Source organism: Lepisma saccharinum, assembly GCF_977018435.1.
Source record: "Lepisma saccharinum chromosome 12 unlocalized genomic scaffold, izLepSacc3.1 SUPER_12_unloc_1, whole genome shotgun sequence".
Taxonomy (NCBI): Eukaryota; Metazoa; Arthropoda; class Insecta; order Zygentoma; family Lepismatidae; genus Lepisma; species Lepisma saccharinum.
The window spans coordinates 11970521-11984070 of record NW_028142891.1 but is presented as its reverse complement, the minus strand read 5'-3'; positions in this window follow the sequence as shown (position 1 = coordinate 11984070).

The window sequence follows — 13550 nt, the reverse complement described above, 5'->3', positions numbered from 1 at the left end:
ATGTTTGACGTCGGGATGTGTTGTCTTTAACGCATTTCTCATTGTCACGGTCCTACTTGCTGCGTTACATACCCTTTCCATGTATTTTTCTTGCTGGAAATCCCCAATTCCTTTGAGGACTCCATTGCGCATGCGTGCAGTGAACTTTTCATAGTGACTTCCGGACTGAGCACATACGATTCCTTTATGATTCCCTTGGAACCGCCTCTCTATCTCTTATAGTATTCGTCCAAGTCAGGTGTGACGTTCACTTTGTCACCTTTTGCGAGGCTCCTATCTCGGAAACGAAGCCTCAGTCGTAAAAATGGAACTTAGACTTTTTGCTTGTTTTCGTGTGAGGAATCACCTCCCAAGCGTTGTAAACGACCTTTAGAAACACCCTGTATAAGAGATGCTCTGGTTACAAAAACAACAATATTTATTTTTTCTAAAAACATATCGGTCCATTTTTTGGCATGTACGTGATCTAATCCATGTTAATGTGAAACAAAATGTAGGATACTTACCTTCAATGTCATCAGCTATTCCCGCCATCGTTGCTATTTTCTGTCGGTGATACCAGGTGGCAGTAGCTTAGTGATTTCTCAGCAGACGAAATGTACAAAATCATGTGGAAACAGAATCAAATGCTGAAACGTTCGCCACCACTCATTAAAAGAATAATAAAAGTGATGTACGTGATCATAGGGTCTAAAGGGGTTAAAATGTAATATTTATTTTCAAGAAAAATATGTTCATACATAAACATAAATAATCCTACAAAATTTTATTTGTGTATAGTTGTAATCATTAATTTGGGTAACCCTAATTGCAATACTCATATATCAAATTTGTCTTGATATACCACTTGCATAGATAAGGTATTCTCAAACACTATAGAAAAATAAGTAACTGAAGTAACACTTCTATCAAAATTATCGAATGACGGGAATCATGAAAATAGATAACACATTCTATTTTCCAATAAGTTCAACTACCATACTAGGGGCTTTCTTGAATATCCAAATGGCTATTTATTTCAAGTTTTTTATGCATAAGTAGCGGAAAAATATCAAAGTAGCGAGTAGCGAACAGGAGTAGCGTAGCATGCTACTTTTTGGGGAATGTAGCTGTAGCGAAGCTACATTTAAAATGTAGCGTTTCTGGTACAAGAAAATTAAAATAAATTTCAAATTATTGTTACGTTGCGGAACACTATTACAATACTTCTGAGAATTGAATGTAAGAAATTTGTGTTGCTGGTTGTTGGGTCGGGGAGGGAGAGGAGTTGTCGATGAGTTGAGTTAATTTGGATCATAGTATTGCAACTCTACAATTTCACGTTTAGCTCTAGCTGTAATATTACCGTAGCATTGGTGGTAACATCTAATAATCCAACAGCATTTCCTCCATCAACTTGGCAGAGTGGTTGGCACAGCACGTTTTGAGTTTTATTTTAATTCTTGAAGCTTCTATTGGGTCAAATAAAGTGCACGAACATGGTGATGGACAATTTGCATGGTAATACTTATGGATCCCACTGTACATGGAATAGGCGTGCGCAGGAGGACTGAGTGGGATAATTGACCCCTAGTCATGGACATCTGCAGATTTTTTTCACAGGGGGCAAGCAAGGTATTCTTTCAGGATATATAAGGATGCATATTACCTCAATAATCATCGACGTAACGAGACTCATGGGGCCCCAAGGCAGAGTACTCTTATAGTGGCTGTATCTACGAAAACAAAAAATGAGTAATTTTATCATATGGGGTGTAAGCAAATATAATTATCTTTATTATGATTAAAGATGTGTTTAACTTTTATGCTAGAGACAAATAGTACAAAACAATTAATAATATAGATACTGTGAAATACATTCCTTACTCATTAATAAATGAAGATTAATGATTAATTACAATGCTTACATTATAGATTAAAATTTGTGCGAGAGCATCAATTACTTTGTTAAACTCTGTCATTTTCAGTTGAAAGTAAAGACAAACCACTAGAGCGTTCCTGACTCATAGCACTGCGTGAATAGGTTTCTATAATTTCAAATTTAGAAAACTATCTCTCTGCCTTTGCTACTGCGAATGGACATAAGGTACAGTCAGCAACAATAAAAAGTAGATCCTGAAATACTGGCTTCCCTGCAAGGCGTTGTGTAGAATTGGGGAAGTCAGGATTTCAGGATTTCGGTGTCCCATTTTTATTGTTGGTGACTGTACATGAAACAAGCCGTGCGTACATCAATATGATGATGACTAAAATAAATGTTTTGAAATTTTTTTGAAATTTTTTCAGGTTCTTTTCGAAGCTCAGTGTCCATGGATCTTGACAAGAATAAGACACTTTATATGTGTCTAGTACTTCTTTCATGCCTTTGTCCAGTTGAGAACAACTTGTGTCCATCATCGGGTAAAATACTGATACGTTGAACTGGCTCTCTCGATTGACAAGTCTTTCGACATATTTTCATTATTTGAACAAGTGATTCAAATGATCCCGGAAGCTCAGTCATTTCTAAGAGAGCGTTCCGTAAGATATATGCAGCCATGTCAAGAAAGTCTGCTTTGATATTCGTTTGCTCCGCCATTACATTGAACAGTCAATTATAAAATGAAACTGAAAGATTCAATTTTACTCTTAAGGTCAATAATCTGACTTCTTCGTTTGGAAGGTAAAAGAAACTATAGGACTAAAATTAAACGGTGTGACTCAGTTGTTAGCATATGCAGATGATGTAGACTTATTAGGGGATGATATAAGTACAATTAAGAATAATGCTAAAATATTTTTTAAAGCAGCTAAAGAGGTAGGTTTGGAAGTTAACAAAGAAAAACTAAATATATGCTTACAGGCCGAAACCAAGTGTTAGGTAATAATCAAAATCTAATTATTGATAACAACTCGTTTAAACCAGTTTCCAAATTCAAGTACCTACTTAGGAGTAATACTAAGAAATGAAAATGATATTAAAGAGGAAATATAAAGCAGGCTTAATTCGGGAAATGCATGTTACTTTTCTGTTCATAAACTTTTGTATTCTTGTTTATTATCTAAGAAACTAAAAGTTAAAATATACAAAACAGTAATTTTGCCTGTATTATTATATGGATGCGAAACTTGGTCCCTTGCATTGAAAGAGGAACATAAATTGAGAGTATTTGAAAATAAGATCCTTAGGAAAATATTTGGACCTAAAAGAGATGAGGAGACAGGTGAGTGGAGAAGGTTACATAATTTAGAACTACATAATTTGTATTCATGTCCAGATATTATTAGAATGATTAAATGAAGAAGACATAGGTGGGCAGGCCATGTAGCACGAATGGGAGAGGAAAGAAGAGTTTACAGGATTATTGTTGGGAAACCTGATGGTAAGAGACCTGTAGGAAGGCCAGGACGATGATGGAGGGATAATGTTGAGATGGACCTAAAGGAAATCGGTAGGGATGGAAAAGAGTATATAGATCTAGCTCAGGATAGGGACAGATGGAAGCAGGCACATCCAGGAATTCCTTTCGGGGGGGGGGGGAGGGCGGGGGCTGAACACTATATTTGTAAGGGGTATAGATAGAACCTCACAATTGTGTTTAAGGCCAGTGGTGGCGATTGGGTTCCAAAACGGGGGGTGCAAACAAACTGTTTTTACGAAGCTGTTACACACGCACGGGATGGACAATCCACTCGAGACTCGACAACACGAGATTTAAGCTATGGGCTGTGAACTGGATGCAGACAGTTCTCGAATATTTCTCTCCGATTTGAGCCTGAACACCAGTAATGTATCTTGTCCTCCCATGTTTGCAGTTCTTATAGAAGCCGAAACCCACCAAATTGTTCATATTTAGGTCTAAGCATTCGCAAGTGTTCAAAATTGTCACCGCAGTCTTGTCAAGTATCGGCACGAAACAAAGGAAGTCTGGATCGAATACAGCTGGATCGCGAAACAATAAATGCACGGTGACAACCCTTCCGTTCCCAACACATCTAATGTTTCGTCTCCCAATATGATCAAATGCTTACTCATTAATCTCTAGGGCCTGCCCCATGGCGGAGTGGTAGCGTCGTCGCCTTGTAATCAAGGGCTCCTGGGTTCGATACCCGGTGGAGGCACAGGTGGTTCGTATCCAACTTTAAACTGTAGGTCTAGTCTCGATTAGCCTTACTGTGTATAAAGTGGACATAAAACACTAAATCAACCATTTATCTCCAGTGACGTGACAAGGAAAGGTTGGTGGGGTCATAACCCCATTTGATCAAGTATTCCTTAAAAAAGAACTCCAAAGACAAAAAATGGCAAAATGACTGACATTAAAAATTGAATGCATAATCTTTCTCCCTTCCAAAAATCCTGGGCACGCCTTTCGTTATCTCCGACACATTTTTAAAATCAACTCACCAGAAGTTTTATCATTTCGTATTGGAGACTGAAATAAAATGCGTTCTTCCTGCAGGTTTGGAGATTATACATTAGTGTACTGTCGCATGCCTTCGCACCTAACCTTAACAAAACCATAATTTTCCATCCATGTGACTTGGATCTTCAAGACTTTCCGATGGGAAACGCGGTACATGTCGTTTGAAACGAGTCAATCAACAGCAACGTTTCACACCGTAGCGACACAAGAGGCCGCACAAACCTACGTTCTTTTTTTTTGAATTTTTGAATTTTGAATTTGAATTTGAAATTTTGGGTGCGTCAGCACTTAGGCTATTTTGAACCCGTCACATTATACGGGGGCCAGCCCCTTACCATTACAAATAACAACTCTAACGTTGCATAATTAAAAATCTTAAAATGTTCTGACTTCTGTTAAAAGCTGAGGCTGTAAACAGGCACTCAGCACACACAAGGACAAAAAACAGGACAATACACACAAAATTATAATGGCCATAGTGCCAGTCGCCAGAGCCTCGTTAGTCTTTAGTCCAGGGTGCACTACGTGGAAGTGAGGTTGACTTTTGGGCGCCTACGTGGAAGGTACCCCTTACACCGCTCAAACCTATGTTCGACATGTCAAATCCTCAGGCGACACGGTGTGAAATCTCCCTTAGTAGGCCACTGTCATCGTCACCTCGAAGCGGCAGCTCGTGTTGACTACAGAAGTAAAATGTCTTCTCAACCGGTGGAAATGCCCCTCAGTTTTCTTCTTTCTGCTTTATTTTCTGTGCTTGTTCATTATATAGGCAACATCTTACGATTTGATATACACAAGACATGTACTATATTTAAATTTTAGAAAAAAATGTAGTCTTCGAAGTCAAGGATGGATCAGTTGGTCGAGCAATGGCATTGTATGCCAAAGCCCTAATTCGGATCCTGGTAGAGCCTGCAATTTCCACCAAAATGTCTACATATGAGACATATTCTTTCTTTCTCTTCTCGACATTCATAAAATTTTCGGCTGTCCCTTTATGGTAGTTAAGTGTCTGAGTGTGTGTCTAATTCAGTAGGTTTAATCAAAAGTATTTTTTATGCCATGAAATTCTCGGACTGTATACAGGGAATTTGGTTCAGGCACAACTAAATAATCACTCAAAACTTTGATTTTCAGTTGATATGTGCAGCTTATTTTTTTTTTAACAAACTGCTCCCATATCCGGTACTGCTGAAATATTCACTTTAGAGAGAGACCTTCGATTTCTTCGGCCCTCGACCCGAACTAGCACTACACTGAGGCTCCGGAAGTTCCGCTATCGTCAATGTCTTCAGCTTTGGACCCGAACTGGAACTAGCAGTAGTACTTCGTTACTTTACGGTATTTAGTCCATTTCATTTTCGAATCACTAGAACTTATAAAGCAACCAATGGACACTGACTGATCACTAAAGCCCGGATTTCTATGTAATTACATATTTTTTCCTTTATGTGTACAAGCGTGTAATTAAAATATATTGACGAATTACGTCAGTAGAGATGTCACAGTGAAGTTTTATATTACATATTTTTACATATTTTACTAAATGTTACATATTCCTAAGATATGAAATATTTTTTACATAAAACAGTCCTTAGGAGGAAAATCCAATGAACTTTTGGCTTACTAGTTAAAAAAGTATCTTCTCACTTCCCCTCCCCATTTCCAGGTCTAAAAAAAATATAGTAACTTAAAAGTGCGATTTGCCTTCGTTGTACGCACATAGCAGTTCGTTGATTCGTCGCATCATAACAATTACATCAAGATTCGACAGTGTTTCAGTTTCCAGTTTGTAACATGGAGCAGCAAGCAACACACAGCGAACAAAGAGAACCAACAATGGAAGGCAGCAAGTACAACGCTGAGAGGCACTTACCTTTCATCCGTACATTGTTGTGATCGTTTTGATTTTTGCAGCCGGCGGCGACATGAATGAAGTATTGTTAACTCAACCGTAGAATTTCGTATATATATTTCGTCGCCTTTTCATTTTAACCATTGGAGTTTTAAGAAGAGCTTGCCTCAGTATTTAAACAGTGTTTTAGCTGTAGAAAGCTGGAATGGCTCCGCCTACCTCCTCGTTATCTCAAAAGTTGCGATCTTGGATAGGAGTCGATGATGCATTTACAACAGATGGTAAAGTTATTTTTTGTCGAGTGTGCGATAAAAAAGTTGGGTGCACTATGAAGTCTCAATTAGATCAACATGTTCGCACTTCACTTCATGTGAAAAACAAACAACTACGGAGTGAAAAGAAGCAAGTTTTACTAACCCAGATGCAAGAGGATTCTTCATTCAGCGTGTTTTACAATGAAATGTGCGAAGCAGTGATTGCAGCAAACATCCTTTGGTATAAAATTCAAGTACCGAAGTTCCGGGATTTTCTGGAAAAATATTGTGGCCGTAAACTTCCTGACGAGTCAACCCTTCGAAAGCGTTATCTTCCACATTCCTACAAATAAACTTTAGAATCAATTAGGGCAGAAGTAGGCAGTTCCTATGTGTGGATTTCCATCGACGAAACAACTGATGCTTTGGGACGGTATGTAAGTAATTTCATTGTTGGAACGCTAATTGCTGATTCTCCATCTACACCACATCTCCTTGCATGCAAAGTTCTAGAGCGTACTAATCATTCCACCATAGCACGATTTGTGAATGACAGTCTTAAATTGTTGTATCCGGATGGCGTACAAGAAGAGAGAGTTCTTCTCATGTTCACAGACAGTGCGTCATACATGTTAAAAGCTGCTACGGCACTTTAAGTGTTTTATCCTAACTTGATCCACTTTACTTGCTTGGCACATGCTCTCCAACGCATTGCTGAGGAGGTGAGAGGCACTTTCCCGGAAGTCAACCAACTTATTTCTTCCACGAAAAAGGTGTTTCTGAAGGCACCACAACGTGTGCAAGTTTACAAGGAACAATTGCCAGGTGTACCACTTCCTCCGGAACCTATTCTTACTAGATGGGGCACTTGGATCCGGACAAGTAAGTTTTACAACGAACATTTTGAAGAAGTGAAATCTGTGCTTGACTCATTTTCGGCGGACTCAGCTGTATCGGTACGCACTGCTCAAAATCTCTTCAAGGACACCAAACTTGCTTGCGATATGGCATACATAAACAGCAATTTTGGTTGGATTGATACAAGCATAAAAAAAACTTGAAACTGTTGGGCTTCCTCTCCTGGAAGCCGTGGACAGTGGCGTGCCCAGGGGGGGGTTGGTGGGGGTTAAAACCCCCCCCATTGGTTTCGTCATTTAAAAAAATTCAAAACAGAAATACATTTTATTTCATAAATCGCCAATATTGTAAAATGTTTACATTTGGCAATGAGAAATGTTTGCTTCTTTAATTACTTTTGATAATATTGGAGTTGAGTTACAGCAATGCACAAGCATTCATTCATTCCTTAGTCACTGAAAAGGAAGGAGAATTTCCTTCTCAGTATGGTCAAGAAAAGAGCTGTAACCCTTGGAATGCGAACTGAAGGAATCCCTCCTCCCCTTTCTTTCACCCACGATGACCCTCTTAGGAGAATGACCCTCCCTTTCCTGTTACGACAGTGCTGCTAACTTCCCTTTTCTTTCTTTTCCCTTCTTATACCATTTATGCCAGCAGAGCAAAGTTCTGTGAGATTTGAATCACTACAATTAGTAGGCAAAGTAAGTCGAAATCTTATTTCGCACCTGGATGCATATTTATTTCAAAATATCAATAATTATAATAATAATAATAATAATTGTTGCAGGCAGTAGCGAAGCATGGTTTTACGAAGGAGGCAAGCGATGTTTTGTACAATAGCATGCCGGGAGGAAGGGAGGGGGTGAAGGATGCGTTATATAGCCCAACTGGCCCAGTCAGTTCATAAACAAAATAAAAGCAATTAATATGCCAAAATATTATACGTTTTACTCTTGTGCTCTTTACAAATTAGATATTTTTTTCTCAACCAATTTCCAGCCTTCAGTTTATTGAATTTTCTTGTAACATGTGTGAAAGATCTCACTTGAATTTGTGCGTAAATAATTTAGCAGTTGCCAACACTACTGACACTGACACTACTGGTTGCTGTCAACACTGGAGACGTAATTTGAGCTGGACCAAGCTGGATGCATGGTTCAGACATTCGACCGCCCGGTATCTTTGTCCCAAGTCCTGGTGTTCACTGGGGTTGTAGGGAGTTGCAGTATGCAAGTTAGCAAGTCGAAGTGGTCGTGTTGTGTGTTACGTTTCAGCGTGTGTAATAGATTTTTGACGTGGAACTAAAGATGGATAGAGAAAAGAGGAGAAATACGTATTAGATTATTTCCAAAAGAAACAAAAAATGGAAGTTGAAGCTTCACCTTCCACAAATAGAACGTCAGAAATGGTCGATTTAAGTTCAGAGGAATTCCATCCGAATTGCGAGAGTGAAACGTGCGAACTTTCAGACTCTTGATATTCAACAAGAAGGCATAACAGAAGATATTGCAAACCTTGTTGCAAAATTATGTCAAGGAACTGTCGAGGTAAGTGACGTTCATTATTTGATAGCAGATATATCCATAGGCGGATTTAGAATTGTTTTTCTGGTAGGCCACAGCATGTGCTGTAAGCATACAATCGTGTGTGTGCAGGGAGGGGGGGTGCCCGCGTGTGTATGTCTGGAAGACGTGTGTAGGATGTCACCAATAAACTTTCGCAAGGCGAGATAACATGAAGATGAACAAGTTCCCTCAATGATTTCAGGGGCCTCACCGATGGTGGTGTAATCAAAGAGGTCCTGGGTTTGATCCCCTGTGAAGGTGCATTGCACAGTGGTACGTATCCCGATTTAAACTTTAAGTCCAGTCCCGATTAACGTATCTGAATATAAAATGGACTTTACAATCATTTACTTTTTGTTTTGTTCACGAACCCTCGAAAAACGATATTACCTATCTTATAGATCCACCAAGGCATTTGAAACCCTGGCGTCGGAGCAGTGGCACGTATTTTCCGAGGTCCCAGAAAGCTTGGTGCTACTATACAGTGTATATGTATGCAACCACATTATAAAATCACGGTTGCCATGGACAGTTTTATTATTTTGTAGGAAAGGGATAAAATTTGTATTACGACACGGGATAGACTAGATAGGCATCCTATTAACTGTAAATATTCCTTACAAATCTTCTGAATATTTCTCTTGTACAAACGCAACAAATACAATAAGTAATATACGTGTGCAGTAATAAATTCATTTTCTGAAAGCATCTTTTCTGGCATCAGTGGTCGAACTAGGGGATGCTGCCTCCAGTTAAGAAAGTTTCACAAATCATACCCCCAATTAGAATAATTTTCATATTGAGCATCCTCCACCTACTGTATTGTCTCCATGTTGATCCATACAAGGATGTACCTCCTCGTATCTCCAAAATCGATCAAATATCCCCTCCCTTTTCGGCTACGAATTTCTATTTCGAGCACTGTGTGGCAAGATTTTGTCGGGCTCAGTGACAGATCCTGTGGTGCGGTACTGGGCTTCGGAGGGGAAGGGGGGAGTGGCCCTTCAACAGTTGGTTTCGCAGTTCCATAACGTTAACATTATACAAAATTCCTCTCCATAGACCTAATATGAAAATGAATATGACACATTAATGACACTGTAGTAGAAAATGTTAATTACTGAAGGGGTTCGTATTTGTTTGTCGACTGTCAAACAAATGTTTTCACCAATAATATAATAATACAATGCCAAAAATGTACACAATATTTAGCAAAATCATCTCCACAACAAGTACAATGTTGATTGAATTGATGTTTTAAATCCACAGTAAGGCCAATCGGGACTGGGCCTAAAGTTTAAAGTGAGATCCGAACCACTATTAGCCTCCACCGGTTATTGAACCCGGAACACCTTGATTACAAGGCGACGACGCTCACACTGAAAGGAAACTGTGGTATCGTCATCTTGCAGCAATGCAATGACGTCCAGTAAATGCTCTTGAAGCAATTGATATATGCAGTGAAGTAATATTTCCCTGGGTAAACACACGTTTGCGCATATTATGTACAATCCCGGTAACAACAACATCAAATGATAAATCATTCTCAACTTTGAGGCTGTTGAAGACCTATCTTCGACATACCATTTGCGAAGAAAGATTAAATGGGTTAGCTGCTCTGAACATTCACCGGGATATAAAAGTTACTTGTGACGGCATATTGTCAGAACTCGCACAGAAATCTCGGTGCCTAAATTTCAGAATTTAAATTGTTGAACTGTGGTACCTTATTTATTACTGTCTTTAAGACATCAAGTAGTCTTAATCTCTTTAATGTTGTTACAATGTTGAGTGTACATATTTTTTGTTTAAAAATTATATTTGAGCAATTAAATATAAAATATTAATAATTTGGAAATATTCAAGCAGGTGCTTTTATATGATGCAATAAAAACATGAAGCATCCATATCAAATACATTGATTGCGTTCATTGGGGTAAAATCCAAGTATATTAATTATCTAATTTATTACAAGAAATTTGACCTGTGAACTGGAAAATGTATTGGATTCATAACCCCCCCCCTTACGAAAATCCTGGGCACGCGCCTGGCCGTGGATATATATGAGGATGCAAGAAAGAAACTGTCTGCTGTTGGAGGAGATGTGGGAGAGAAAGCTCGAAGAAAATTTGACGCAGTGACTGAAAGAAACCCAGGTTACGTCAGCTTATTTACAGTGAGCCGCATTCTCAATGGTGAAACAGTTAACCCTCCCAATGATATTTCTCCCGACCACATTCACCTTCTGAAGTACGCTCCGGTTACTTCTTGTGACGTGGAGAGAAGTTTCTTTGCGTACAAGAACATATTATCTGATCGGCGACAAACATTTACTTCTGAACATTTGGAAATGTACCTGGTAACATATTGTAAGTTAAATAATTAAATACAGTGCCTGCCCCAAGATCAAAGGTAACCTGAATTTTTGTAAGTGCTTTTTCAGTGAAAAATTTGGGCAACGAAAATTTACTACTGAACATTTTGAATGGTACCTGGTGACATTATATATTAAATATTGAATATATTCAAATTGTGGTTAATATTTTTGCTCTATAAGAACATAAAAAATACTTAATGTAAGCATTGTAATATTGTAACTTCAATTTTTGTAAGTCTTTTTGAAATAAACATATCCCTTTGTGAGGAAAAAATGTAACAAAAATAGGAAGTAACGTTTGGAATAAATATTTATAGAACATATTTCATTATGAATTTACATATTTTTTACTAATTTCAGACATTTTTATTACATATTTATGTACATGTTTTAGGGGTTGATATTACATAAAAATCCGGGCTTTACTGATCACTAATCGACTGTATGAACTGTCACACTTACCCCTCCTGAAGTCTCATTAACCAATTCTTTGTACAGATCAACCGGGAAATTGAATTTGCATATTTATATCCTCATTATATTTTAGAACATTCCGCAGATAAAACTATTCGTTAATATTGCCAGTAGTTCGACTGCTTCTCTTATTCAAGAACGTTGCCCATAGACATACGTTGCCTCTCGTGTTTTCCAGAGATTAAAAAAGTACAATGAATCGCCCTACGTGTGGCGCTACCTCTGTTGTGCAGCTTCCAAATGTTGACAAGTCTTTACGCAGTGCTGAAGTTCGCTGCGACAACCCCGAAAGACAATTATTCTATAAGACAACAACTAATTTTATGTAGTGTAAAGTGAATACTTTTCTGGGGGGCTTCAGCCCCCCTGATCCCATTCCTTGGATACGTGCTATTAACATTAACAAGGTTATAAAACATTCTCCGTCTTGTCCCGATATTTAATTCACTCAGCTTATCATCATATTATTCAAGAAGCCGAAAACGTAATTTTATCTAGAGTAAACAAAAAAATTCCTGAATGGGGCTCGATCCCCTTATCCCCACCTTGGATAAGTTCTATTAACAATAACAAGGTTATAGAACATTCTGTGTCTTGCCTCGATAATTATTTATCTCCTTAAATTGTTGCCACATTATTCAAGAAGCCGAAAACCAAATTTTATCTAGCGTAAACAGAAAATTTTCCTGAAGGGGGCTCGATCCCCCTAATCCCCACCTTGGATACGTGCTAGTATCAATAACAGGGTTTCAGAACATTCTCCGTCTTGCCTCGATAATTATTTCTCTCCTTAAATTATCGTCACATTATTTTTTTTTCAGCGCCAGAAGAAATCAGAAACCTCATTGTATCTAGTGTAAACCGAAAACTTTCGGCGGGGGGCCTCTAGCCCCCTAAGTCCCCCCTTGGATACGTGCCTGGATGGACGGCCTGTGTTGCTGCAGCCATGAACCTCAGGGTTTAAGAAGGCTAGAGAGTTGTTAGTTAATATTTAGCGATATGGAACGCGCACGTTTCGGCGCCGAACATGGGAAAAGAGTAAATATCGAGTATTCGCGATTAAAATTAACCGATATACCATCTGGTGGGATTTTCAGGAAGTACTGTAAGTAGGATACGTTGTGTTGAAGTCGTTTAAAGTATCGGGAATATGCGAGAGAGTTTTTTTTGCTCTAAATCGTTTTATGGGTCAGAACAAATTAAAAGTTTTCATGTGTTTCCACCCCGTGGAATCAACAAAATGAAATTTGTTAATAAATCAGGGAAAACGTAATTGACAGAAGATTGGTATGGGGGATATAACACTGTAATTCGGCAAGGAAATTACGAAGAATGCTCGAGTCTGCTTACTTTATTCTTCGAGAGAGAACTACGTATATATTACCATGAAAATAAAGTGATATTTTTTTTCGAGAAATCATGAAGCGTCTTACTCAATGCGTCCGTGTATTACTGGTATCACGTATGTGTGAAATTTGGAACAGGTGCAAGTCGATTAAGAGAGAAGATGAAAATATTTTAGTAATGAATTAATGTCAAATGTAACCAGAAAAAAAAGTGGACATGCTAATGTTACTGTTTTAGTCAGTAAGATGTCCTTTTTCAGTGAGTATAGCCTTGTCATGAAATCGTGAATATTATTATTAAACCAGCCTTTCTCTTTCGAGAAAGAACTGCAACGATATGTTCAAGATTTTATCCTGTCCCAGCTTTAGAAGTACAGGTCAATTTCAATTCCTTTATTTTCAAATAATTTCCGAG